General features: G+C 35.5%; 1 protein-coding gene across 1 annotated transcript in view; it reads right to left on the minus strand.

The window, feature by feature from the left end:
• Positions 1–27,271, minus strand: part of LOC134663259 (potential E3 ubiquitin-protein ligase ariadne-2) — a 295,209-nt gene that overhangs the window by 21,850 nt on the left and 246,088 nt on the right. The window lies entirely within an intron of this gene.

Below are 27,271 nucleotides of genomic sequence, written 5' to 3' on the forward strand. Positions count from 1 at the left end.
CATCTATTTCCGTTTATATCTTACTATCGTTCCCAATGTTTTTAAATATATTGGAGGTTGACTACGCGCACTAAATTATGGCAGCTTATATGTAGGTATTTAATATTCCGTAAATGGTCCTACTTTGCTCCAAAATTGGCTCCACTTTAAGGAAATTTTGAATATTTATTAAACTGTTCCTCATTTAAATATTCAGACAAATTGAATATGAAGAAGAACATCTCATGTGACATATTTCATCGGTAAATCAACTTTATGAAATGTTGTTTTATATAAAGCGAATAAATGTTGGGGGTATTTTGCTTCTAAATACGTTCACTTAGAGGTGCAAAGTCACCCCATTGGGCGCCAAATTAATAGACCCCGCCAATAAAAGAGATTAATTTTATGAATAAAGTAGCAATTCATAAAATATGTACAATTTCGTTTATCTGAGTATATGAATAATAATATAGAAATATCATGGTTGGATATAATAAACGTTAAGTCATTTATTTTAATTGGACCAAGGAGCAAAGTAGGACCATTTACGGTACATGAAAGAATATATTTGTAACGAAATCAAATCTCATCTCTTGATAACAATGTCAAATCGTTGAAGGGTAATTTTGTCTGTCGCTAGTTAGAGATGTAACCCAAGCCAAGCCATCACGTTTATCTCCAGATTTTAAGTGAACACCGAGTCTCACAGCATAGAATTTCCTTGCAAATAATGGGGCGCTTAAGAATATCTAGCGTATAAATCGCGGCGGCGTGTATGCGGTGTAGTGGTCGTTTTCCCCACGAGTCGCAACACAAGGATCTTAGGCTTAGGGCGATGTTTTTGTGGCTCGTCGCGATAGCGCCAGCGAATTGAAAGCTGCCCCTTTGCTGGCTTATCCCCGTGTAACAGATACTTTGTTATTTTTTATTCTCGCTCCCGAGGCACTGGGCCACTGATAAGGCTCTTTTCCTTAATACAACCATCTGATACAGTTCACAATGACACTTTATAAATCACATTATTTATGTGTAGGTATAAGTTTTTGATGACGACAGTAGAACGTATAAACCAATAAAGGAGCATGAAAAGGGTAACGATGTAAGCAAAATATCTATTTTTAGGGTTCCATAGCCATACCTCAAAAGGATCATTCGTGCGTCTGTCTGTCTATCTATCTGTCCAATCATCCCTTTCCTTTCTCTTCGAAACTACTGGGTCTAAAAATAAAAAAAAAATAAACAAAATAGTTGTTTACCTATAGATGTCAGGAAAACCTATAAGAAATGTTCAGTCAAGCGTCAGTCGGACTTAGTGTACGGAACCCTTGGAAGACGAGTCCGACTCGCACTTGGCCCGTTTTTTTTTGACATCAGTGATCTATATTGTAGCTTACAGTTATACTTTTTGATTGGTTTCTTATTTAAAAAGCATAGTTTTATTGGGAATAACGTCATTTTGAGAAAACAATTCAGAACAAAAAACCTAAAACAGAGGTTCTCAATAGACGATAACATGTCCAAAATATTTCGCAAGTTTAAAAAATATTCTGAAGCATATACAAATCAACCAATGAAACAACACTAGAACTGATGAGAGTGAAGAGACTTAATGACCGAATCCAATTACGAGCACAAACGTGTTTCTTTCATACTTTCCATTCACGGTCTGCAAGCAGTACCTACACGAGAGACATCTTTTTAACTACATTTCCCCATTCGTAAATACGACTTGCAGTCGCACAAACCATCTCAAAATTAATATTGAGAACCAGATATACGAAACTTAATTACGTCGGTGACGATGTACCTTCCTACCTATATGAGAACTCATCGAAAACAGTATGTAATAATTGGAACAAGTTAGCTTGATTACATGCAAAAGTGAGAACCCGTAATTTTTTAAATTGTTTATACCAAGGTGAAATTTCCTTATTCATCATTCTAACCAGCCTACATTCAGCCTGAAACCATCCCAATACCTAGGCATTATACAGGCCTGGTTCCTACAATTTATAGTCGGCGTGGCAGATGTACTGAGCTAAGTCGCTTGTATAAATTGACAGTCCCGTGATATGAGTTCACCGTCGACACGAGTCACCTGGGAGAGAGCAATTATGGAGACATCACAGACGGGCCGGCGCGGCGCGGCGCGGCGCGTCTCTGTGCCTATTTGTACGGCAAGCCAACAATACCTACTGCCGAGATCAAAGAACGGTACCGGAATTAATTTGCGAACGCTTTCTCTCACCCCCGCACCAACCCCACCACCAGGACAAACCTCGCGAAAATATTTCCCATTTTTAACACGGTACTTATATCCATTAAAATGCCTTTGATGTTAAATAGGGCAGATAATAAAGTATATGCGTGAGAGAAATCTATGTATTTTCTGCTGTCGAATTTTAACTTATTAAATATTTAAACACAAATAGTATTTTAATGAAACATAAATACATACACGATAGCGCATGTTTGCTTCAATTAAGCGAGTTTTAACCGGGATAGGCTATTTCGCATTTTTGATAGCTTGTTTGTTTCACTTGTCGGGTGATAACTAAATAATGTCATTGGCAGTGCAGTATTTTGTTTGTGAATAATAATGCATATCAAAAGCTATGCAGCCTGACATATTTATTGATCCTGTTGATTCAATCACAACGTCGATTTTCAAATATTTAATGTTCCAATTGTATATACATAGGTACTTATTAAAGAATTATAACACTTAAATTCCAAAAAAGCCAAAAATAAATACAAGTAGGTTACAGAATATTGAATTATACGAGTATTTGCTTATTCCTTTCAATGCAAATAACAAAATGGATTAATTAAATTAGAAAATGAAAATATACATAAGTATTATTTTAAGAGTCACGCATGGATGCAAAAATAACAAAAGGTCAAGGAAAATCGCAAATCGCAAATCGACCAATCAGCAACATAAACTATATTTATCATTTTAATGAAATCTAACTTCAATATTCTTTGAATAAGTTTGGATCAAAACGGCTTTCATTATGTCGTTAGTGTACTGAACCGTTTATAATTAGCGTAAAACACGCTACACTGAATATTAACATGAAAATAGGCTCTCGTCACTTTAATTATGACAAGAAAGAGCTACATGAAAAACATATTTTATATACCGATGGTAATCTTGGTAATATAACGTCAAACTCAGCTACACAACGCAATTTATCATGGTACGATGATTGAATATGTTAAAGCATATCAAAAACATCCACACAAATTATAAAATGATTTCATATTTCTTAGGCGTCTTCGAAATGTAAGGAATTGAATTCGCTCTTGAGTATTCCTAACCTCCATGTAATTAAATTCAACTTTTAGAAATTTGAGAATATTCTCAAGTCTAGAAAAAAACTAAAATATACTGCTGCCTCACAGTTCAAAATCTACATAAATAAAACAAATTCAAGAGTAATTACTTAAAAGCAATAGATCATGATAAGGTTGACTGGTAGAGAATGCTTTTGGCATTAAGTCCGACTTTTTTAAGATAAGTTTTTCTTTTGTGCAATACAGATTGAATAAATAAATAAATATACATGTATAAACATCTTTTCACTTTAGGATTACTCATAAAATTAATGATGATAAATATAAATAAAAGGCTGGAAAATCAATATAGTCAGAAAATGCCTATCTATGAATTTTATAATAAAGAGGACGAGAAAGACCACATACCTATACCTCATGGACGAAAACTATTGAGAAGGATATGGAAAACCTTAACTTGCGTAAAGAATTAAGACGCTCAGAATAGAACTGCCTGGAGACTCAAAATAAGGAAAGCCGATTCCGTATAACGGGAAAAGGCGAGGAGGAAGAAGAAGAAGAAATATAAATAAATGCAATAGGTATTTTCTTTTCGCAGATGCACCGAAATTTTCAGGATTTAAACCTAGCCCTTTAAACGTAAAATTACCTCCTAGAGCTGGGAAGAAAACCCGAATAGGTGGTGGAGTGAAAAAATAGATATATAAATCAACGCGTACTCTATTTGATAAATTAAATTTTAATCCACCTTTCTTTATAAATAATGTTTTATGATTGGTCTATAGTCTACGGCTCGGCTTACAGCGCTTATAGCTGGAAAACAACCATAAAGAGTTTCTCGCACTTTCCAATCAGTTTTCCTAACGTATCACGTACGCTTGAGTATGTACCATATAAAGGTTATTAGAGAAGATTGACGAGGGAGGGCGGACGGCGAATCGGCGATATGTTAAGGTAACGGAGCGCCCTTTCGTGTGCACTTGATTAAGGGACTCACGAGCGGGGATCATCCGTTGGCCACTTTCGATTTTGGCTTACTTAACCAAAATAAACAAGGTATGCCTTATCCAAGAATATTCTGAAGGGACTGTTGTAAATTCATATTTAATAAAGCTGTAACTTCTATGATGTGCCGTCGACAGCTATAATAAACCTCTTTTCTTCCTCTTCACCTGCTTTTATAGCTTATGACGTATGCTCATCCATTTACGGACATAACCATTAAAGATGGTCATAAAACTAACCCTCGTCCCTTTTGTACCGCTGTATAGCGGTAGATATTATAATAAAATCCTTATGTTTTTGTCTTCCTAATATACCTATGATATAAAAATAATCGAAGTGGAATCTCGCATACACCTACCTACTAATATAATAAATGAGAAAGTGTGTCTTTCTGTCTGTTAACGCTTAAACCGCTGAATCTATTTAGATGAAATTGCATTATGGAGATACTTTGGAGCCCGAGGAAGGACATAGGATAGGTTTTATCGATCATTATCATTATTATCATTCCACGCAGTCGAAGTCACGGGCAGAAGCTAGTATAATATAAGCGCGGACACTTACCTCTTGAATTTCCCGGGTGATAAAAATGGTGCGCATATTTTTACGGCCGGGTGACATTCTAATGAAATGCTCGGATTACGCCATTAAAAAAATTAGAATAATAGGGCGAACCTCTTCGCCGCAGATCTCTGTCGACTTTTAATCAAAATGTGGCTCATTAAAGTGTGAGATCCTCTTGGTCCCCAGGGTGGAGCGAGAATAGGCAACGGTCCTGTTAAATAGTGGAGCCTCGGCTGATGGCGGGGAGTGTTCTTCATTAAGTCGATATCCGGCGAGCACTCAGCCGAGAAATGTGCTCTTTCTAAGATTTACTTTTTCGAGATTATTTTCTGTCTTTGACGCATTTTTCAGCTGCAGTTCAAATCTTACATTTATCTTAGCAAAGAGATATTACTTTGTTGACTTAAAGAGCCGCACATCGAAGTCTCAGGCGTGCCGGAAATATGCACGATGTGATTTAAATTGATGTCGTCGAGAAATATATTTTGCAGGGCCTGAGTTCTATTATTTCTTATTCATGAAATTTAGTTTTTTGTTTGTAAATAATCTAAGAAACGTTGATATTTGTGGGTCCCATATCCCATACCCATATGTACAATCTTGTCCGAAAGTATTCTTTCCGAACTTCATAAATCGTTATTCATTCTTCTCATTTTATAGACAAAACAATAAAAAATTATATACTATGAAAAAAAATTATACATGGACAATATATTATTGATGATTGGCAGTTATGTTATACTTATTGCATGCATGCTTCATGAACTAACTATGTAATTAGTAAGACTGGCATGGCAGCGTAAAAATTGTCATTCTTTTATTTCATTTCAGTTTTCACTTGATTTCTTTGAATTACAAATACTGCATTGCAAATAGATATGTTATTACCTAGAGACTTAAAGACATTCTTACTGATAATATCTGGTCCACAATTAACCGACTAGTTTTAAGTAAGTAAAGGATAATAAGACATGATTAGTAAATCAAAAAGTAATATTCAAGTATAAGGTGCCTAACGTCATATATTAAGAAAAAAATGTATTGAATAAAATTTCACTGTATCAAAGATAAATATATTATACATTCTGATCCCCATAAGTTTTCCCCTATTCTCGTCAATAGCTCTTACGTAACCACACGGCGGTGCACGCCGCTGGCTTTGCGCCTCGACCACTCTCCATTGTAAATAGGAATTAGGGTAGTCAAGGGACCGGCACTGCTAAGAGATCTGACCGATAGGGTCCGATTGAGATCCCTCTTCCTCAATGCGATTGATTTAGCTTTATTGCTGCTAATAAATTTACCCCTGGTTTGCCAGCCGTTTTATTATTTTCTTTGTGTAGATCCCTTTACTTATACTTATTTAAAACTACTTATATGCATTAAGATATTGCTATGAAAAACGAGTTCACAACACAACGTTAACGCTTCCTCGGGCACGATATACTGTAAATGCATTAGGCCCAGCCTCACCGTAAGCGGTTTGTTGCCACCCCTGACTGTTATTTTCAGACATTGTCTCTAAAAGTGACTTTTACGACCACTTCGTTCTCTGCTGAGCCGTGCCTTTATTGCCAATAGAATTACCTAAAAGTAAATAACTTTTAAGAGTGGACAATTTCGTGCTACATCCCGTTACACTTAGCTTTATATGTAAGTATGTTTAGGTGCTAGTTACTATCGTAACTAAAACTCTCTCTGTATTTACTTCTTGTTCGTTTTTAGTTTGTTCCTTTTAAACACGACCATAGTTTACCTAGGCGGTGAACATGTTAGTCTTAATGAATAACTTTTACAATCCCGCGAGAAAAATAGACAATAACCATCTGTTTCATACATTTTAATAGCCAATTTATTTACGTTTTAGGGACTTGTTCATAGTAGGAGTTGTTCATTATGATCTACCTACATAATAATCATAAGTAAACATATAAGTCATCCTGTATTTTGTAGATAAAAAACAAAACTTTATTTATCAATGGGTCACAAAATTTGTTCTATCTACATATATATGTATTTATATCGTCATCTAGTACCAACAACAAAATCTTCATTGAGATTACTGCTAAGTTCGTAATTATGTAGAAATAAACCTTTATCAAATCTAATCACCACTTAATATACCTTAAGATTATTGATTGCTTACACAGCCGAACTTGACAGCGTTTTGTTTTTAACCGACAAAGACTGAAGAAACTGAATAATTTGCTTCTATTTGCCGTCAACTATTATTGTGCTTATTTCGTGAGTTTTGAGGGCGCGTAATAAATGTAAATTATATTTATAGGGAGTGAAATAAGTGTCCGCGGGCGCCTGGGAAGTTGTGCCATGCTTCGTGTTACTATCGCTTGCCGAGTGCAAGCGAGTCACACGGAGAAAAACCAGTTTAATGTACCTCTGATTACACATAGTTTTTAAGTATCCTGAGGTTACTGTAAACGTGCCTGTCAAAGTGTTTGACTCACTTTGTTTTGGTAAGCGATTGGTATAACACCCCTGGAACAAAGGGCAGCGAAGACAGCGAGGTAAACAACTTGCAATAAGTTTTCCGACGGGGCGATTCCTAACGTACACTTAGCCTTGCTCCTCGCTCTAAATGCTGTTATTACTTATTACACTCTACCCCTCACTTTCAAACACAGATGAGGTTTTAATTCGATAAAAATAGCGAACAGACTTTTCGATAGTATTGAAAGTATAATTCTCCCTATTTTAAAAAGCCGCGTTAATATTACAAAACTGAAAATTCGACTTGTTGGAGTGCCTGCAAAAATAATTTATAGTTTTAACAGTATTGTGTTTTCCTTTAAAAAAATCTTTTTGAAAAGTTTTGCGAGCACAAATTCCTGGCTTAGTATAAATTTTCCCCCTCGTCGACCGCCACTTTTCACTTAGCCTGGTCAGACTGTATTTAATGTTTCTTTTGACAAAAGTTATTAACTCGCAAAATATTCTTAACAGAATTAGTTTTATGCCACCATGGGGTGACTTTGCGAAACAATATTAGGGTTTTTAGTATAAAGTAAATTAATATAAAAGCAACTCATAACTTTCAAACAAAGAGAGAGAGAGAGGGTCTTGATTTTCAATCCAGTCTCGAACCTGTAAATTTGTTGAAATCTTAGGGAAATTTGAATACTGGTACCTGCAAAGTTAAAGTAGTGATCAATATCTCCGTGTATTATTCATCGAACTACCTACATACCGGGTGAATGAAATAAAGTAGGTAGTTAGGTTTCATAGGCTTACTTTAGAGTTTAGACCTTTTAGCACTTGTAAAATTTTATAACGTTTTGCGACTTTTGATGAAATAAAACAAAAGCTTATTTTTTATAAACTTTTGGAAATAGGAAAATCGAGAAATATTCATTGTTTATATAAAACTCATCTGATGAATAAAATTGCATTAGGTAATTACTATTTCAATCCTGCTGATATTTTTAATTTCAAATGAAAGTATGAAAATAATGTTCAAAATATTGTTCTTTAGGCGGTTTGCTGAGAAATGAACAGAGCGTTTTATCATCCTGGTCCTTTCATGATTGTTTTAAAATAATATGAGCCAAGACAAAGTTTGGATTGCGCCCGCAACCATAAGCTAAAATTCTTTGAACATCAAAATTCCGCTCTCAAAGGAATTCTCGAATATTCCGTCTTCCTTTGCTTGAGCTTTAGTGCGTTTGTCAAATAATTTGCGTTATTGATTCTGGTATAAATATGAGAGGCTTTCGGGGCCTATAAAATGTGTAGACTAAATTTTAAGTTTTATATTTATGTTTTAAATTAGAAGTAATATTGATCAAAGCGTCGTTTTTATTATTTATGCGGTGAACCTGTACAGTTACAGGTTCACCGCATAAATAATAAAAGTGTAAATTTTATGTGCCTAATTCTTACCCGTCATTATCTAAGCCCTCGTGCTCATTTCTTGAAATAAATTACATTTCTTCTCGTATTTCCATCATAACAACATTATAATGTTTTTGTGAAATTGCGTTGCTTGGAAACACTATATAATATCTTTCATAGAATGCAAAACCATTTAGATAAATTACGTAAAGATACAATATTTCACGGAATATAGAACGGCACTCCTTGGTCAGATGACTTTATATGGTTGGTGCGAGAGCTAATATATTTACTTTGCGAACTCTCCGGTCTTAAAATGCCAGAAGAGCTACTATAATTGAAAATAAATCTTTAACACGTACGAGAGCATTTTGTAGCGATGTCGGCTGCGCTGAGGGCCTACCGCGAACCACGTTTGTCGTGTTTAAGTACGTAATTCGTACTTAAGTGTGACAGGGTGGTAACACGTCGAACGTGGTTCGCGGTAGGCCCTCTGCATCGGAGTACAAGTCGACACATTGCGCGCAGATAAGTCCGGCGAAGGTTACAATTCAATTTTCCGCTAGACCCGCAACGCCCGCGAAAGGGTTTCACTCTCGGAATGACCCGTTGGCTGCCAGTTGTGGAATACGGGGTACATTTTAGTAAACTGCTCAGCGATTTCTCTTTAGACCTTTAGCTTTTTGTAAAATATTCCTAGTCACGTACAATAGGGATGATGACACATGTTGAGTTTAAAACAAAATCTAGTAAAATAGATAGCAAACGAGCAATTTATCACAATAATATGGATATTAAAATAAAATATTGAAAAATTACAAAAATACAGGACCTGAATGTTTCAAAATTTAATAACTTCCTAAAACGATAAAAATAAGGGTACCATTCAATTCCTTACATTTCATCTAAAAAAAATATTGTATATCAACTATATATACATAAACGCAATATTTCACCGACAAAAACGCAATTTTCATGTTTTGTCCATACTACAAGATGGGCTCCCAGAGACCTTGACGTCACGTTCCCTTATCGTTTTGTTTAGGGCGTTTCGCGAGTGAAGTGCGACTGTCGGCCTTTGACTACAATTTCTGACTTTTGTGTTACTTTAATGCAATAGGTCCCATATAGATATTTGATTCTAAAAACAAACCCGATCGATTGATACCATAAATGAAAATTAGTCATGTAGCCTATACACAGGTTTACGGAGAGACTTTGAAAATTGCTTTAGTTTCTTTATTTAAATATTCATCTGCGTCATGCATACAGTGTGTAAATCCAATACGGGCGAATATTTAAACGGTGGTTAGCATAGGACCTAAAAAGTATATTGAGATAGATTTTACTTAGAAATGCATTGAAAATTATAACCATACAAAATAATTCGGCCCGCAATGTAATACACCACACACGTTACGGGATACGAGCTTTTTAAAGTAACTGTCAACGCTTGTTGGCAGTTACTATGAAAAGCTCGTATCTCGTAATGTCATTATCATCTTGTTTCTTAATGTTTACAGTACATTGCTGCTCGGTACATGTGGAAAAAATTAATCACGGGGTCATAATTTAGTGTAACTTAAAAAAACATCTTAATTAATGATAAGACGGGTAAATTCTATATCTGGTTTAATTTATTGCCCGTATTTGACTTACACACTGTATATAGGTACTTCTATAGAAACCCGATACTCGCTTTGGACCTTGATTAGTTTAGGACTATTTGATGTTTCGTAACGACGATACTTTATACAATAGGCTAGATGACAAATTACAATTGGTATCATTCAATCAGGTTTGATTTTGGGATCAAGCCATTGCATTAAATCAATACAAAAGTCAGAAACGATAGCCAAGGTCTGACAATCGTAGTCTAAAGGGGCCCACTGATTACCAGTCTGCCGGACGACATCAGCCTGTTAGTTGTTCGGAGCTGTCACCTTTTGCGATTAACTGACACGGCCCCTTTATATCGAAATACCCTGCCGATTTCGAATTTCAAGATATTTACAAGAGACGACACGTACTAGATCCATTCTAGATACGTTATAGTTTAGATTTCAACTAGTTCTCTTTTGCAGCTCAATTCGGGCAACCAATGTTACTTTTACGTTAGATAGTGTTAGATATCTATTAGATGTGAATTGGATCTCTAAGTCATATCGTGTGGAAATCGTTCAAGAGTATCTCCAGAATCGCAGAAATGTCAAATTTGACAGATTAGATCTTAAACATATCGTTATCGTATCTTGGTGACGTCTAAAAGATATCTAATTCAAAATCCGAATCGGGCCCACCCTTAACAAAACGGCAAGTGATCGTGACGTCATGATCACCGGTAAGCGCCGTCTTGAAGTATGGAAAACAAGAAAAGTATGCCGGTGAAATAGTGCGTTTATGTACCTATATAGTAGTAATGAGAAAAAAAAATGTGTGAATTAAAAAAGTCAGCCACTCAAAAACTTATTGTCATACGATAAAATAAATCAGTGGATACATTTGTTGCCACTCTATATTTTCTCAAAACCTAAAACTTTCCCTGCAATACGAGTATACAGCATTTCGAAATCCTCCTGCAAATGGCCGGTGAAATGGGATTAAGGAACTATGTTGTCGGATACAAAACAAAGCTCCATTACACGCGCGATAAGTGGGTAGGTAATGTAGTGGGTTAATTCGTGAAATGGCTTCGCAGGCAGGTGATTTAACTCTTCTGCGCTGATACTACGAATCGCCGCGTACTTTATCACCGCACTTGTTTTTTGTACTGTCGACGACAAAGATGTTTCAACACTTTTGTACCTTAATCCATCGTGATAAAGTCAAAACTGTTTTTACAGTACATATGGGGCTACTTTTCCGCACTAGTGCGTAAAATAGCACTTTTCGTGCGTATGTCGAAACTTTAAAGTGCCATATGTACTATAAAACGTTGTTCGATACACGTGCGAATAGGTAATTCGCAACTCGTGTCGATTTAAAACACTCCCTTCGGTCGTGTTTTAATTTATCGCCACTCGTTTCGAATTTCCTCTTTTTCGCACTTGTATCGAAAATAACTATTATAAACGACTGTATAATAATAGGCACTGGTAAGGAGAAAACAAAATGTATTCTGACAAATAATAAATAGACAGTATCAAAACCATAAACATAATAAAAAAGGTAAATTTATACAAAAAGGTTGTGCTATCTTGCACAACTGTATTAAATAATATACTTCTAACTCCCGCACTTATGGGGAAAATTATGATGACTACGTGCGATGTAAAAACGTTCTTTTTTACGATTTTATTGTAGGATTTGAGCCTTTGGATATGTCTGAACAATGTTTAGAAAAACATAATTAAAAAATACATTTATTTCAGACTTTTAGCTTTTAGCCCATAAAACACACATAATTGATTGATGAGAATGAATGTGTGCATCAAAAGTTAAACTAAACCAAACTAGAACTATTCTCGTCTTCGTAGCAACTAATGTATTTTATTACTGTAAATTCCTAAATTACTGAATATGTATTATATTCCTACATTAATATTGCTCGCTTACTAAATAGTTGCGACAGTATATGTAGGTGCAGTTAGATGAAATATCGTAGTATTGGATATAACAAAGACGCGCTAAAAGTATTTATTAAATATGTGACACTATAATATAGTAGGGTCAATATAAAGTTAAAGTTACATTAATTGCACACTCAAATGTTTCAACATGGGTAAATTAATAGTAGTTTATGCAACAGTGATATAATAAGGGTTCTTAAAATTCAAGGGTCGAAGTTACAAAACGAGACGTAGTCGAGTTTTGTAAAAAAAGACCCGAGAATTTTAAGAACCAATTATGAGCTGTTGCATACATTACTTTTTCTATGACAGCTGCAGCAAAAAAAAAGAGTTATTATTAAAAAAAAAGAGTTATTATTTAAAAAAAATTGAGTTATTATTTAAAAAAAAAAGAGTTATTATTGTAAATGAAAACATACCTCTTTCAATCAAGATGATCGGAACTTGTATCTTTAAAAAAAATAAAGCAGTTGTATTATACTCATAAGATGACTGCTAGCAGTCATCTTATGAGCCTATAGACAAATCATTCAAATGACATTGCTTTAGATATCACTGTCAGTCATTTAATTGACACATTTAAGTGCTGGAGTAGAAAAATATCATATTGAATACCCGTTTGCGAAGTAACAACTTGATATCAGTTCCCGTTTTTGAGAAATAACTTTTTTTTTTAATCTTTTATACTACCTAAACAGTAGAGCTCTCATACATTATGAGCTGTGCGGACCCCACTAAATAGTAATAAATTCGCATTCAAAAGTATCTGTATAAACATTATATATATTTATACAGTCAACAACCCTATTGGACTTATGTGCTTATTGTGTCTTTTTTCTTTTTCCTTGTTTGTTTTATTTTGTTACTGTGTTTTGCGACAATAAATGACATTTTATTTTTTTTTCTGCCACAGCCTAACAATTTTACAAATGGTGACTGACGATAACTATTACACTCGTCCAATGATACAATGTTTCAAAAAGTAACAGATTTTTTGATTATTTTATCATTATCATTCATTTATTCGAGTCAAACCATTTTCATAATGATTCCATTAAAGCACTTCGTTGGGAAAGCTCGGGTAAATTTCTTTAACGTCCGGTGATCAAATTTCCCAGACTGACCGGAAGAAAATCAATTAAGTCCACTCCGCAACGGCTGTTGACTCTGTCTAATTGAAACCAAACTGCAGCGATCCAATGAATTGGAGCCTGTTAAACTTATAGCTAAGTATGCAGAGGGCGCTATGGATAACTAAATATTTGCCTGTTTATTTATGTTTTAACAAAGCACAGCCGGTCTGCCGAGTCAAATACCTAATTATTTTAAATGTGAGGGAAAATATTGGAAAAATATATCGGTTCAGTTCGAGCGGGATTTGCATGATTATGGGTAAAATATCAGTTGATTTGAGAGCATTTCAAGCATTTATTAAATTCGTAACACATGTACGTAGGTCTTTATTTTGTTTCAGTACTAATATAGTTCTATTATTTGAATGGCTTTGTAGCTCAGAAACAGGACAGTTTCGTACAAATTACTTTGTTTTCGACGTTCTGCAAAGTATGGTACTTTATTACCGTTAAGGCGCTCCTTAATAGTTTTATCGATGTGCAAATTGCCCTTAAGTGCTGAAGTTACGAGTTAATACAGAACTAGCATTACTTTAATCTTTATAGCTATTACAGTACCTAATGATTAAAGTTAGGATAAGTACCTATTGATATTCGGCGTTAAATTGCTAAAAGAGTATATATCCGTAGGTACCCTGTAAGTAAAAATGTTTGCTGAAAATTATTTTTTGTTTCTGTTTCATGAAATTATAATAAAATATTTATGTTAATGTTTTTCACAAAAGAGATTAAGTCTATTTATCGTATCGTACATGCACCGTACATGTTACTGTTCTTAGGCTTTCCATTCTAGAAGAAATATGTTTTGCACCCTATTTTACAGTGTACTCTGTTGTAATTTAGCTTTCCAGAGGCCTTTACCCGTACACAAAGTTATTTACTAACCAACCCGTATCATTACTTTGCGTAGGGTAGCAGACCGAAGGAAATAACAATGTTTTGCTTCGTCGCAGATAACAGGCACCTGCCCCAAAAATTAGTGGACACGGGTAACTATGGACAATAATATCGCTACTTTAAAGTCATAATATTTGAATATCCGTCCCTCCTTTCTCAATGTTGTTATTGCTTGGTGTTGCTCCACCACACAACAAAAGTAAATATTTGAACAAAGCAAAATATATTCGTAGAGGTATTTTGTATTATATTTACGGAATTATAGCAGCTCCGATTTATATGACTGTTAACAAGTAATTAAGGTCGTATTATTTATAGGCGGATGGCCTGTGAAAGCCGGGTATTCACAATAGCACGGGGTGTTGCAGCATTGTAGCATTCTAGTGACGCAGACGGGAGGCTCTCACACACACAAACATATACCGAGGGGCAATTACCACAATTTGCAATTAATTACTCCACAGCGGCGACCGCGACAGACCTCGACTACAAACCCACGTGCGTTATTTAACCGCGCATTATGAAAAACATAGTCAGATTTAACTATAAACTAAATTTCAATTCACATCGATAAATTACAGAATACAGATACTCGTATTACTATTAAAATGTGTAATTAATTATTCTCAAATTGGAGTGTGCAGATAACTATGGATATACTAGGTTCTTCAAAGCGTAGGGGTGGAAACAAAAATCCACATGGCGTATAAAAGAGCTTTTACAACGATACCCAATTTGATAGGGTGCGTGAAATGGTTTATTCTGTTTTGCGTCGGGATTTTTTTCGCCTCCAATCTTTGCGACGTAATTAACTAATAGAGTTAGGACACTGGCATTGGCAGAGTGATATGGTTTTTTTTAAGCTAGCTTTCCTAACACATTTTTAAATTTATATTTAAGTAGTAATATATGCCATTCTGCGTGTAGTCTAACTTCGTAAATGACCAGTGAGCGATTAATTAATGGATCGCCAGAAAAAATATCGTGTGTATTTTCGTAGCATCAAACAAAATAAAATAGTAGTTTGTGTTACAAGGGATCAAAATGATATATTTCCGTCAAGGGCGTACATTGAATCCTGAATGGCGCGATGGATTCTAAAGTAGAATCCTGAGCGTAATGAGGGATTCAAGTTTGAACGCCCACAAGACGAAATAATTTTGATACCGTGTGACACATACTGCTTTTCACATCAACTATGAGGAAAATAAAAAAATCTTAGTGTTGACACAATCTGATGCTTAAACAGATTATTTAAGCTAAAAAAATGATGTGCAAAAAAATGTAAAAATAGTGTGCTACAACAGAAAAGTGTTACTTTGATCCCTCCTAGCAGGGAGGAAAAGTGCCACTTTGATCCCTCCTAGCAGGGAAGAAAAAGCTCTTTTCCGAATAGGTGGTGTGAAAAATAGTTTTTTGGTATGAGGTCCTCGGAATCCGTAGCAATACTCGTAGAACAACGAGCGCGGTGTATCCCGTGTCTCCGAAACCAGTTAACGCTGTGCTCCAAGTTATTCGATTCGGGAAGTCATTAGCAATTCAAATACCTAACCACCGCATGGTTACTCCCACTGAAGAGGGGATTCTCTTTCACATGACCGCTTTTGTAAATTATTTATTACTGTTTGGCCAGTTTCAAAGTCCCGCTTTGTTTCCCAGGAAATACGACGTCGCAAATGGGAATAACTCTTAGGACCCATTATGCGTTATTTCACCTTTATCCTATCCTGTTTATTTATGCGGTAAAGCCGTAAAACCTAAATATATTTTGTTGAAGAGATATTCATTACCTCGTTATTTTTTACCCTTATATTTATCCTAAATAAACACACATCGGTTAAGCTAATCCTTTAGAAATAGACGATAAAAAGGCTTTTTACGTTAATATTGTATGTATTATGTCGAAACATTATCCATATCACAAAGTTGAAGCATTATGTAAAATAAAGTACTAGACTTAATTTTATAACAATAACAGTGACAAAGTTAGTTGCTACTTTGTAAATTTTAGTTAAGTCAGTATATGACTTAGTCCACGGGTCAGTTTTGCTTTACACATTTAGTTATGGTGGTTGTTGGCTAAACTACATACGAAAACTTTCCAGTCAAACGACGTCGTCAAAATTAATCAAGCAGTGTATCTACCGAGTTGTAGTATCGAAACTATCTTGGAAGGAAACCTTAACTACTTCAGTCAACCCGTATAAAGTAAGTACCTTATAATTAAGCGTTTCTTGTTTTTTGCGGTCGATTTTATATCGTTGCCAGTATTCTGTGACTTAAAAATCCGACACAAGAGCACGACTAGAAAACTCTATACTCGAAGCAGGTTGCGGTGAAGTGGATTGTGCAAAAGACTTAAGTGTAGAAATACTTTAACATGTTGTAGGACTTTTGGCGTTTGTAAAGTCGTGTTGCAGAAGGAGCGGGAAGAATTTCAATCACAGGCGCCGCAGGCTGTGCGCGCTAGACAAATTGCAGACGACGTAACGTGGCCGTATCGCACTACAGTCTACACGGTAGTTGCTCTTGCCAATAATATCAAATTGGTCTAGTTCGTAAACACACTGAGGAATTGGTGCTAATACACTATAAGAAGTTTCATGGATTCCATTTCAATAAATAGGTAGGTATCTAATTCGGTCAAGTTGTTTCGACAAAATTTGAAAGAATATGTTGCCGACAAATATTATTCCATAGAAAGCTAAGAAAAGTAGGTACATACTTACTAGTACCTACCTAACACAGCTATGCCGGTTCTACAGACATTAATCGCAATTCGAATGATCACAAAAATACGTAGGTAATTATTAAGTTCATTTGAAAATATTGAAAAAAATCTTTCGTATGCCAATTTTTTCAATAACTTAATACCCTTTGATTAAATTTGGCCCTAAGTTGCTTTAATATATGTATTTTATTTTCTGCTTTGTTTTTCCGGTTATTATTTTGAGAAAATCAGATACACGTGAGAACCCGAAGTAAATAAGTACCTACACTCCAATGACGTCTTTTGACGTTATCTTTAAATATCGGGCATAAATATCAATGTTTCAATTCAATTACGGTACCCTTAGAAAAATTAAGAACGTTGCATACATTTAAGCCCATCGTTATCCAGGTCTTAATAAAAGTGTATCAACCCTACATTTTTATCTCTATCTCCCGCTATTAAGCGCCCTTGCATTATAGTAAACATACATACAGGTTGCGTCGCTTATTGAAGCACGAGGCTCGCTGTTACGAGATAATTGGAGATCCGGATAAGGACATTAATAACAAAACAGATATTAGAGGCGGGGGTCGGGACCCCTGCCGCTTGTTATTTCCAAACAAGGAAATTGTAATAAAGTTACAGGATACATCCGTTGCCCTGTAATATTGTTAAGGAAAATAGAGCCCACAGGTTGTGATTGTGGCCCCTCATGAATTTGAAGGTCTTCGAATAGAAATTAATTTGCGAAGCTGCTACAGGTGAAGTTGGCCTGCTCAATACGGCCGGGCATGCCGACATGCCTGGTTTACGTGTTGCCCTCAAAGCTAAATCAAACGTCAATTGCACTGAAGCCTTTAATCACTCCGCAGCCTTTGATAAACTGAGCTTGTTACTGAGGTGAGCACATTTAATATATAATGGATGTCTAAATGTACGTTACGCCCATGTATTAACTAGGTGATTAATTAGATCAAACTTGTTCAATGAACAGACATGTTGTTATACATAGGCTTTGGTATGCACCTCTACAGGTTTCAGCAATCGTAAGCTGTTAACAAATATATATTATAATAAAAATGTAATAAAGCAACACCATAGAGTGTGTTTTTTAAACAGAATATTGGGTTTTAATCGTAATCCATAGATTTCCCGCTCCGTAGGACGATCCACGGCAGCAACTCACCTGTCCCTAGATTATGCAAGGTAGTAAATAACTGTAGCCATATAATGGATATACACTTTGACTCTGCGCATCACTTTAAAAAATCTGTTCGGGCCTGCTTAGCATTGGGCTTGGTAACATTTACTATCGTTAGATCTTTGAATGGAATTAAAAAAAAAATAATGCCAAGAAAGATAAAATTACCCAGTATGTTTTATTTTTTTAAGCGCCCTTGAAGTTGTGAACATACTGTGTAATTTTATCTTTCTTGGCATTATTATTTTTTTAATTCCATTCAAAGATCTAACGATAGTAAATGTTACCATACTGAATTGGCCTATCTATCAGCTTAGCACACAAAAAAATCAAGCATCTACCGCAATAATTCACGTCACCATAAATAAAAATCTCATCGTACTCGGCGATAGGTGAAAAATTAAAAAAAATCATAACTCCGAAAATACGAAAAATCGCGGAACATACATGGGGGTGATTCAGATAGCCCTCTAGGTCCTCTACCTCCCAGCTTCAGTATATCACTACTTCTTGGGACACCCTGTATAGTGTAAAGTAAACTATTGTTGGCGAACCAATAAATAAATACAAATACAAATTTCAGGTAAAGGTAATTTTATGAAGTTGAGACTTTGTAGATTAGTGTCTTTAGTCTTTTTAGTTAGTTCTTTTTAGGCTAAATCTTTTTGTTTTTCTTTAAACTAATTACTTCGTTATTGGGATAACATGGAAAAAAATCCGTCCCTTTATTGGGTAAATAAGTTTTTGTCTGTTTTAACTTTTTTCCCTATAATAAAGAAACTCACTAATGTTTTATTTTTTAACTGTGAGGGAACGATCAACATGTTTGAAGTTTTTAACAAAAAGAATCACATATTTTACATATAAGTGTGTTCGTATTTATCCAAACATCTAAAGGCATAATATTACGTAGGTAGCAGACAGGTACAGGTGTGTCTTTGAGCTTATTACGTTCGGGGAGTGATTTCCGTCCCGGAGCTGAGTCTGTTTCGACATTGTATCCGATCTAATAATCATGTGAGAGGGAATTATATAGCCAGACATCGTCGCGTCGACTGAAACAAGTACCTGTCTGACAAGTTAGTCTAAGCCATGTTTCAATTTAACATAGCAGTCCTTTGTGTAATTTAATTCCCTTCCCGTTCTTTGTCTACCTATCTAGCCAGATGACGAAGGTTTGTTACAAATCATTGCTTTGAAGTGGTCGCAATTTATGTTAATTTTATTATGCTCCCACAAATATAAGGAGTAACGTGATGTTTTCGAAAGGAGAAAGAATTTTTTCAGTAATAACACAATGAAATCAAGTAAAAATATACCTACCATCAAAACAATATACACTGACAAAGCTGAATTTTATTAGGAGATTAATTTATTGTTAAATTAATTTTGACGTTAAAATATAAGGGCAACTCTCGCTAATTGGATTAAAATTTTCGCACTCCTTGAGGCAGCCGCGGTATTGATTTTTGATTTAGCTACTCTTTCACAAATAATTCAGAATTACCATTTATTTTCCATTGTCGTTGAACATGTGCAACACAACCTTAGTTTTGATATATCTTTATTACCTACACTAATTACGCCATACAAACGAAAACGAATAAAACATTTTAATTAAAATGTAAAAGTTTTCTGCTATTTTTTATTTTTGAGTGAGTACCTACCATATTATGGCCGGACGACTGCACGTTCTCACTGTGCCGGACTCTGGCCCTATTGTTACGAGTCACTGGACATTTTCAATGGCTATTGTTGACGATCGCAAATTGGATAAGTTTATTACTATACATACTTTCACGTTGCGTCGTCCTTTTTGCTGTAAAACTTTCATGTTCAATTTAAGAGTTACTTGATTAATTTGTTTAAACATTTTGTATGAAAAATTCTACTCGCTCTAAATTCTTTATACTTAACTATTACAATTTCTAGCAACGTAACTTGAATGTTCATGTTAAATTTCATGTTATTTCAGAACATCGTTTTAAAATGTCAGCAGAACTTCGAGGCGGCTAGGTTCTCATGACTCTTAATTGAGTCGATTATTACTCCCCATTGTATTGCCAGCATCAGCAATAATTAATAATTTTTTACAATAGTCGAAGTTCATAAGTATTTAGTGTGAGATTCCCTAGGTTACGACACAGCACATTCTCCTGCGCTCGAAATTCAACCAATAATAATATTAATAAAACTAAGGTGCGATTTGATATGATAGAAGTGACCCGACTGCGCAGAGATCCAAATATAGGCGTATATCCGTATAGTTCAATTTAGAATAGAACGTGAACGTTACTGTTTATTGTCAAAAATTGTTTTACACTGGTTCCAACCCCGATTGCTTTGTAAGCGACGTTGATAACAGACCAGCAAGGCGTGAGGATGGGGCCGCTGCCGCTGCTCTATTTGCACACGTTTTGAATGTCATTGTCACGCTGCTAAATGCCGAGGACTGGCGTCCTCGCTCCCTCTGTACAACACATATGTGATGCGCCAAATATGCAATTTTGAATTTCATTCCTGGCCATCGCTTTTTGAAGCGCGGGATATATTTAAATTCCAGTAACATATTGGAAAATGTCGTTTTCAAATACTGACCAGTTTTCATCCTAACAATTTACCTATTCGTTATGGACTTTACATTTTTCAGCTTTACCATAGATTTGGTGGGCGATATTTATACCTAAAGGGAAAAGATCTCAGAAGTAATTATAGTATTTTTATTTCGTTGAGTAAGAGTAAAGCTGTTAGAAGTGGCAAGCGTAGGCAGGGGGAGTGGAAGAGGCCTCGGCACCGCGACTTCGAATTATTTTTTCCACGCAGTTGAGTTCGAATGCGCTTCCTGCTCGAGTCGCCTCAACTCAAAAGCAAACTTTACATGTTTACACCACTCTTAACTCTTATAATATTTAGCAAGGAGGTTTGTTTACGACTGTGGCAAGCGAGCTCTTAAAATAAAAGTGCACCATAAGTTCGAAATGTGGATCGAGTCTTGATATTACACTCCAGCTTCCACAGTGCAATAAAAATATGTATTAGGTAGGTAGTGGAGAAATTTCTGCACACTCCATGTGGAACTGTGAGTTTTCAAACTATCGCACAGTTAATTTAAGTAGCAATCATATAAATAAATAATTAAAAGCCGAGGTTAATCTTGATAGTTTTATATGATATATGCAAATATGCCTAAGCAAAGTAAAACCCAGACAAAAAAATTAAGTACAGTATCCTTATCTTTAAGAAAAAGATGACATAATCTTAAAATAGTACTTCAACGTAGAAATGTATCAATCCGGCAAGTAGACATTTTGTAAATTAAATTTAGATTGCATTGAATCTTGTAGAGTGCAGTCTTCTAAGCCGTAACGTAAAATAAAATACATTACATTATATTTAGGTACATTTGTTGCAAAAATGAATGATATTGTAGTAGTTAGGTATAAGTATTTACATAATTTTCATCTTGAGAAATATATACAAGACATATGTTTTCTTGATATAATATATAGATGTACATAGGTACATTGGACCCGTAATTCTCTAAACCCACTATTAAATCCCGTCTGAACTTAATAAATGGCGACAACCACTCAGCGTGATTACGATGAAAATATTTGAGTCTAGCGGATTGTTCGGTCACTGCGTGGGTTCGAATAAAAGAATTATTTCATGAAATATGGACGTGATTTCCTTCGGTTCAAATAACAATTCTATTTTTTCATATTTTTTTGTTGAACCGTTAAGAAGATATAGACTCTAGAATGTTAGAGTTTTCGGCCAAAAACGGCGTCTAGCGCCTTAACTTAGACCGTTGGGTTTTTTTAGCGTCGCCAATTTTCGAAAGTCAGGGTGCAGGCATATTGAATACGGGCCATAAACCATTGTAAGCATCGTGGTAAGCATATACCTAAAGCATCAGCATTTAACTTAAGCTGTTGAATATATTTTTTGTACTTAGTACAAGACGAGAAGCATTTTAACAGCGTACAGTACATATTAGGTAACTGTTAAGTTAACTTCTTAGAACGATTTAAGCCGATATGTCTGCACCTAAATTTTAATTTATTGCTTGAGATCTTCGGCAGGTATAACTACAATCTATCTTCTTCTATATATATAAACGTGAAAGACCTGACTGACTGACTTAAATCAACGCACAGCCCAAACAGCTGGGACTAGAAAGTCCAAATTTGGCAACTAGGTTCCTTATAAGGTCTAGGGGTCCACTAAGAAAGGATTTTTCAAAATTCATCCCCTAAAGGGGTGAAATGGGGGTCCAATTAAAAAAACTCTCCTGCGCGTGCGAAGCCGCGGGTAAAAGCTAGTGTAAGTATATAAAGAAGCATCAGCATTTAACTCAAGCTATTGTTTACGTTAATATTTTGTTAATCTGTAATAACATGAAAAAAAGAAGCATCTTAACAACTTACATTTAATATTAAGTTAACAGCTTAAATCGATTTAAGCCGATTTATACGTATATCTTATTCAATAATCTGTGATGACTATATTGTATAAATATAATTATAAATATTGCTTATATGACTTTAATAACGTTACATGACTCAAGCCTTAACGCATGCATTTACTGCATCAATAACGATTAAGAATCAGACAGTATATCGCTGGTTGCTATATATAATCATTTTAATGATTATATACTTAATTATCAATATAATTTTCACTCCTTGTGATGTATGTAGGAATCTCACGTGCTACGATGTGCTACGATATCCGTAGCACGATAGTGTTTTGAGACTAGTTCGTCACAGTGCAACTCGCTCGAGACTGTTGGTATTGTGAAATAAATATCAGATCAATATAAAATCATTTGATTTACTAAGTTCAAAAAGGCCTTCTAACTCAACGATGCGTGCTTTGTATAAAGCCTAAAATGAACATAAACAAACAATCGAATTGAAAACGTTTTAGGTCGATCTCGGACCTTTTAATAAGCCTCTAAATTGTTCGTTGGAAATTATTTCCGCTTCACCCTGCTTAATACATTACAACGATTACTTTAATATGCATGGCGTTTGAACGAGATTAAGCCTTCGCTTAGATACGCCTTTATTCCATGGGTAGCTGATTAAATACGAGACGAAATCGCTAATTCAATTAAACGCTATTCATTTTATTTCAATTACTCACACGCAAGTACTATTTCTGTAGCTACGCCACGCTGTTAAAATGATTGTGAGATTCGAGTGACTTACGAAAGTATCGATTATTAATATGATGTAGTAAAGTAGTATTAGATGCGTTAAAGGGATCGAATCGAAATGTCCAATCCTGGTTGAAAAGATTAATTGGAGTTAATTACTACAATTCATTTCTCTCGCAATCGTTTTTACGTATTTCGTTCATTATTTACGCTGTAATGAAATTTAACAATTTACTGCCAAATGTTATATTATGTACCTATATGTATTAGAGTCAGATTTTTATTTAATATTACCAATGTGAAAAATGAATAGACAAGTATAGCTGTAGGTATTATCTGGCTCATAATTTCTACCTGTTAAATTTTCAATTTACAAGTAACTTTGTCTTGCTCTCTGATTTTCCGCCTTTCAATTAACTAGTAATCATACACGCCCCGAGAAGCCCTTTCATTAAATACGGTTAATGACTTTTCACCCTTCGACGAATGGACATTGGAGCTTTGACGACCACCCGCGTCGTGTTTTGTCTTTTGGTTTTACTGACAAATTGAGCAAGAGCGAGGCTTCCAGTTAGTTAGGCAGAATAAACGTAAAAATTGACATAATCATTGCTTTTGGCATTCAATCAGCAACAACAATTATATCTGTTTAAATCCGTACTTCGTGCTTTAGAATAATTACCCGGGTAAAATCTGCAAATAAGAATATACCTACTGCTTAAAGCGTTGATAAATAGGTATTAAAACTGTTCTTTTGTACCTGAGGAGCTACCGAGAAAATCGAATTTCGCAAATTACGGAGATCTTTCTCTTTTACTTCAATGAAGGCGTAATTAGAGTGACAGAAAAATGCCCGCATTTAGCGAAATTCGGTTTTCGCGGTAGCCTCTCTGAATATATTGAGGTAGCCTCTCTGAATATAATGGCATCCATAGGATACTTAAAATATTTCGTTACAATTGCAGCTGTAGTGAAGGGTTGGTCACAAGAGACGCAAAGTACCTATTATCGAATGTCCCGTACCAGATCTATGTGGTTAGCAAGACAGGGCCGAAGGGGTTCCGATTCCAAAACCGAACTGGCTGAATCGAATTAGAGGTTGCAATCGGACAACGTTTGGGTTCGGGATAACAGAGAGATTGCACCAATTAGCCGGAGGTAAGTACCTAATAGATTTACCTATGTTATAGTTACAGTGTCAAGATTAGTTAGCATAATACGATATAATAGTAGCTGTTCTATATCTACTTAGATAGTTTATCCTAGGTATATAATTATTGAGAATAAGTTGGACGGAGAAAAAACGAACGAGGAAGTGCTGCGAATTGTTGGAGAGAAGAGAAACCTACTGAGGACCATAGAGAATAGACGAGGCAGAATGATAGGTCACTTGATAAGACACGACACTTTCTGTAAAACTATATCCCACCAAAAACATTTTCATGTAAAATGTTGCCAAGACGAAACCATAAGGCTCGCACTGACAAAAAGTTATCAGATCTCTTGTAGAGCCAAGCTTCTAACTCTACAAGCCCTAACTTCACAAACTCTACACCTTAGTCAAAATATATGTGGCTTGGCCGTTTCGCTACTGTCACATGGACGTAAGGTGAAAAATGTATTCACTATTCATTATTTTTTATAATACAATAGTTCTTGGAGTAACCAAACGGCCAAGCCACATATATTTTGACTAAGGTGTAGAGTTTGTGAAGTTAGGGCTTGTAGAGTTAGAAGCTTGGCTCTACAAGAGATCTGATAACTTTTTGTCAGTGCGAGCCTTATGGTTTCGTCTTGGCAACATTTTACATGAAAATGTTTTTGGTGGGATTTCACTTCTTTTTGTAAGTTACTTCCATCGCATCCCCTAATTTAAAGGGTTGCGCATGTGATTTAAATACCTAATATTAAAAATCCTGAAATACGTACCTGGGGGCATCTTTTATATAATCTGCTTTTTACTGATTCCCCATACAAACTTCAACCCTCTTTTTCCCCTAACGCCCTTTTCCACCCCCTTTTCACCCTTACGGGGTGATTTTGGGGTTGAAAACTATTCTATGCCATTCCCCATTACAAAAACTATCTACATACCAAATTTCAACTAAATCGGTTCAGCGGTTATTGATTTCCCATACAAAATTTCACCCCCCTTTTCCCCCCCTTAGGGGCAAAAATTTTCAAGTTTTTGAATTATTTTGTTGTTTGTGTACTAATACTATCTTACATACGAAATTTCAGTGTTCTAGGACTTCAGGAAGTACCCTAGAGGTTTTGATGATCAACAGTGAGTGAGTGAGTCAGTGACGAAATCGGGGTGTTTTAGATATGAATAAAATCTAAAGTATAAGAGCTATGCAATTGAAAATTTTTATGTTTAATAAGTCCACTATTGACATCATATTCCGAGAATTTTGTTTATCTGGTATAATCCAAACCCAAGTTATGAGGGTTAAAAAAAACGACGAAGCGCTTCGAGAAAAGGTAGGTAGTGCCCTTGCGCTTCGCTTTGCTCGTCTTGGCGGGGGCACTACCGTGCCCCCAGATTAGAAGGCAAGATCGAAGCTAGAAGAAGAAGAGGAAGACCACGAGCAAGCTATACACAACAACTAAAAACAAAGGCAAATGTCGTGTCTTACAGGGACCTCAAGAACCTAGCCGAGGACCGCGAAAACTGAGGCATACTCCACCGACAAGAGCCACGCTCTTAAATTATGATGATGATAATTATTAAATACAGTGGTCAAAAAGGTGTCAATGCAACGCGGGTAACGTAGGCTACATATCTAAACGATTTGTTTATCTACTCGTATACATATTTACAGCATGAGACAATTCTTGAGTTGCCAGTAGAGCCTACAAAGGATCATTTTCTTCAAGCAAACAATTTCTGTATATTTCTGGATCGATAAGTAAACAAGGGTACCTTACCTAACGTCAATATTTTACTTGTTGGACCAGCAATGTACGGTGAATTGTCATTGTCAGGTGACAATTGTCCTTTTATGGCATTTGCACTTTATCTTATATAATATATACATTGTATATGTGTCAATAAGTTTTTGTCATTCTGTGTGTCATAAATAAATGTATTTTCTTTCTTTCTTTCTTTCTTTCTTTCTTTCTAAAAATGAAATAGGGGCCAAGCCTATGATTGTTTTTGACCAAATTTTGGTGAAACGACTTAAATCGTTAAATTTTGAGTTCTGTATTTACCCATGCTCGGTCTTCGACAACAGATCAGCACCCATGAACAGTTACGTATTTATGACGTGTATGAGCGTATCTCAATGAAATGAAAGGCAGCTCGGCGACGAATCGAACGGCCCTCATTAACGGTAATGGCGGTCGGAACGATACCCCGGATACAGCGGTTTAATTAATGCCGTAGCCACGGGCCCTTTGTTATACCGAATTATTATAATAGTTCTGATAACGATTTAGTTATAATTAATGTCGGATTGCTATGTCTTATTGTTATTTATTTACCTATGTCTGTATTATATATTATTACTTTGTTGGGTAGGTACGTACTGCTACTTATACATATAACCCAACAATGTACATATTGTACATGTATGAGGATTATATTATTAGCCAAAAACCTCGCTGAAGATCTACACAACGACTGAGCCTGACCAAATGTTCAACAAACCTTAATTGTTTCTTCATTTCAAAATTTTGGAGAAGGCGTGGTGGTGTGGTTTTCATCAATATTTATATCGTACTTACTGATATGTAGCTCTCAGATGTGGATAGCAATGAATTAAATTTCTGCCTCAGTCATTCAAAAGACACGAAGCAAAATACCAGCAGTCAAGTTTGAGAGTCGGGTACTGTACTTCTCTGTTCGTCGTCGCTTTCCTATACAAATCGGGAAAACGCTGAGACCGG

The sequence above is a fragment of the Cydia amplana genome, chromosome 4 (genome assembly GCF_948474715.1).
Source record: "Cydia amplana chromosome 4, ilCydAmpl1.1, whole genome shotgun sequence".
NCBI lineage: Eukaryota > Metazoa > Arthropoda > Insecta > Lepidoptera > Tortricidae > Cydia > Cydia amplana.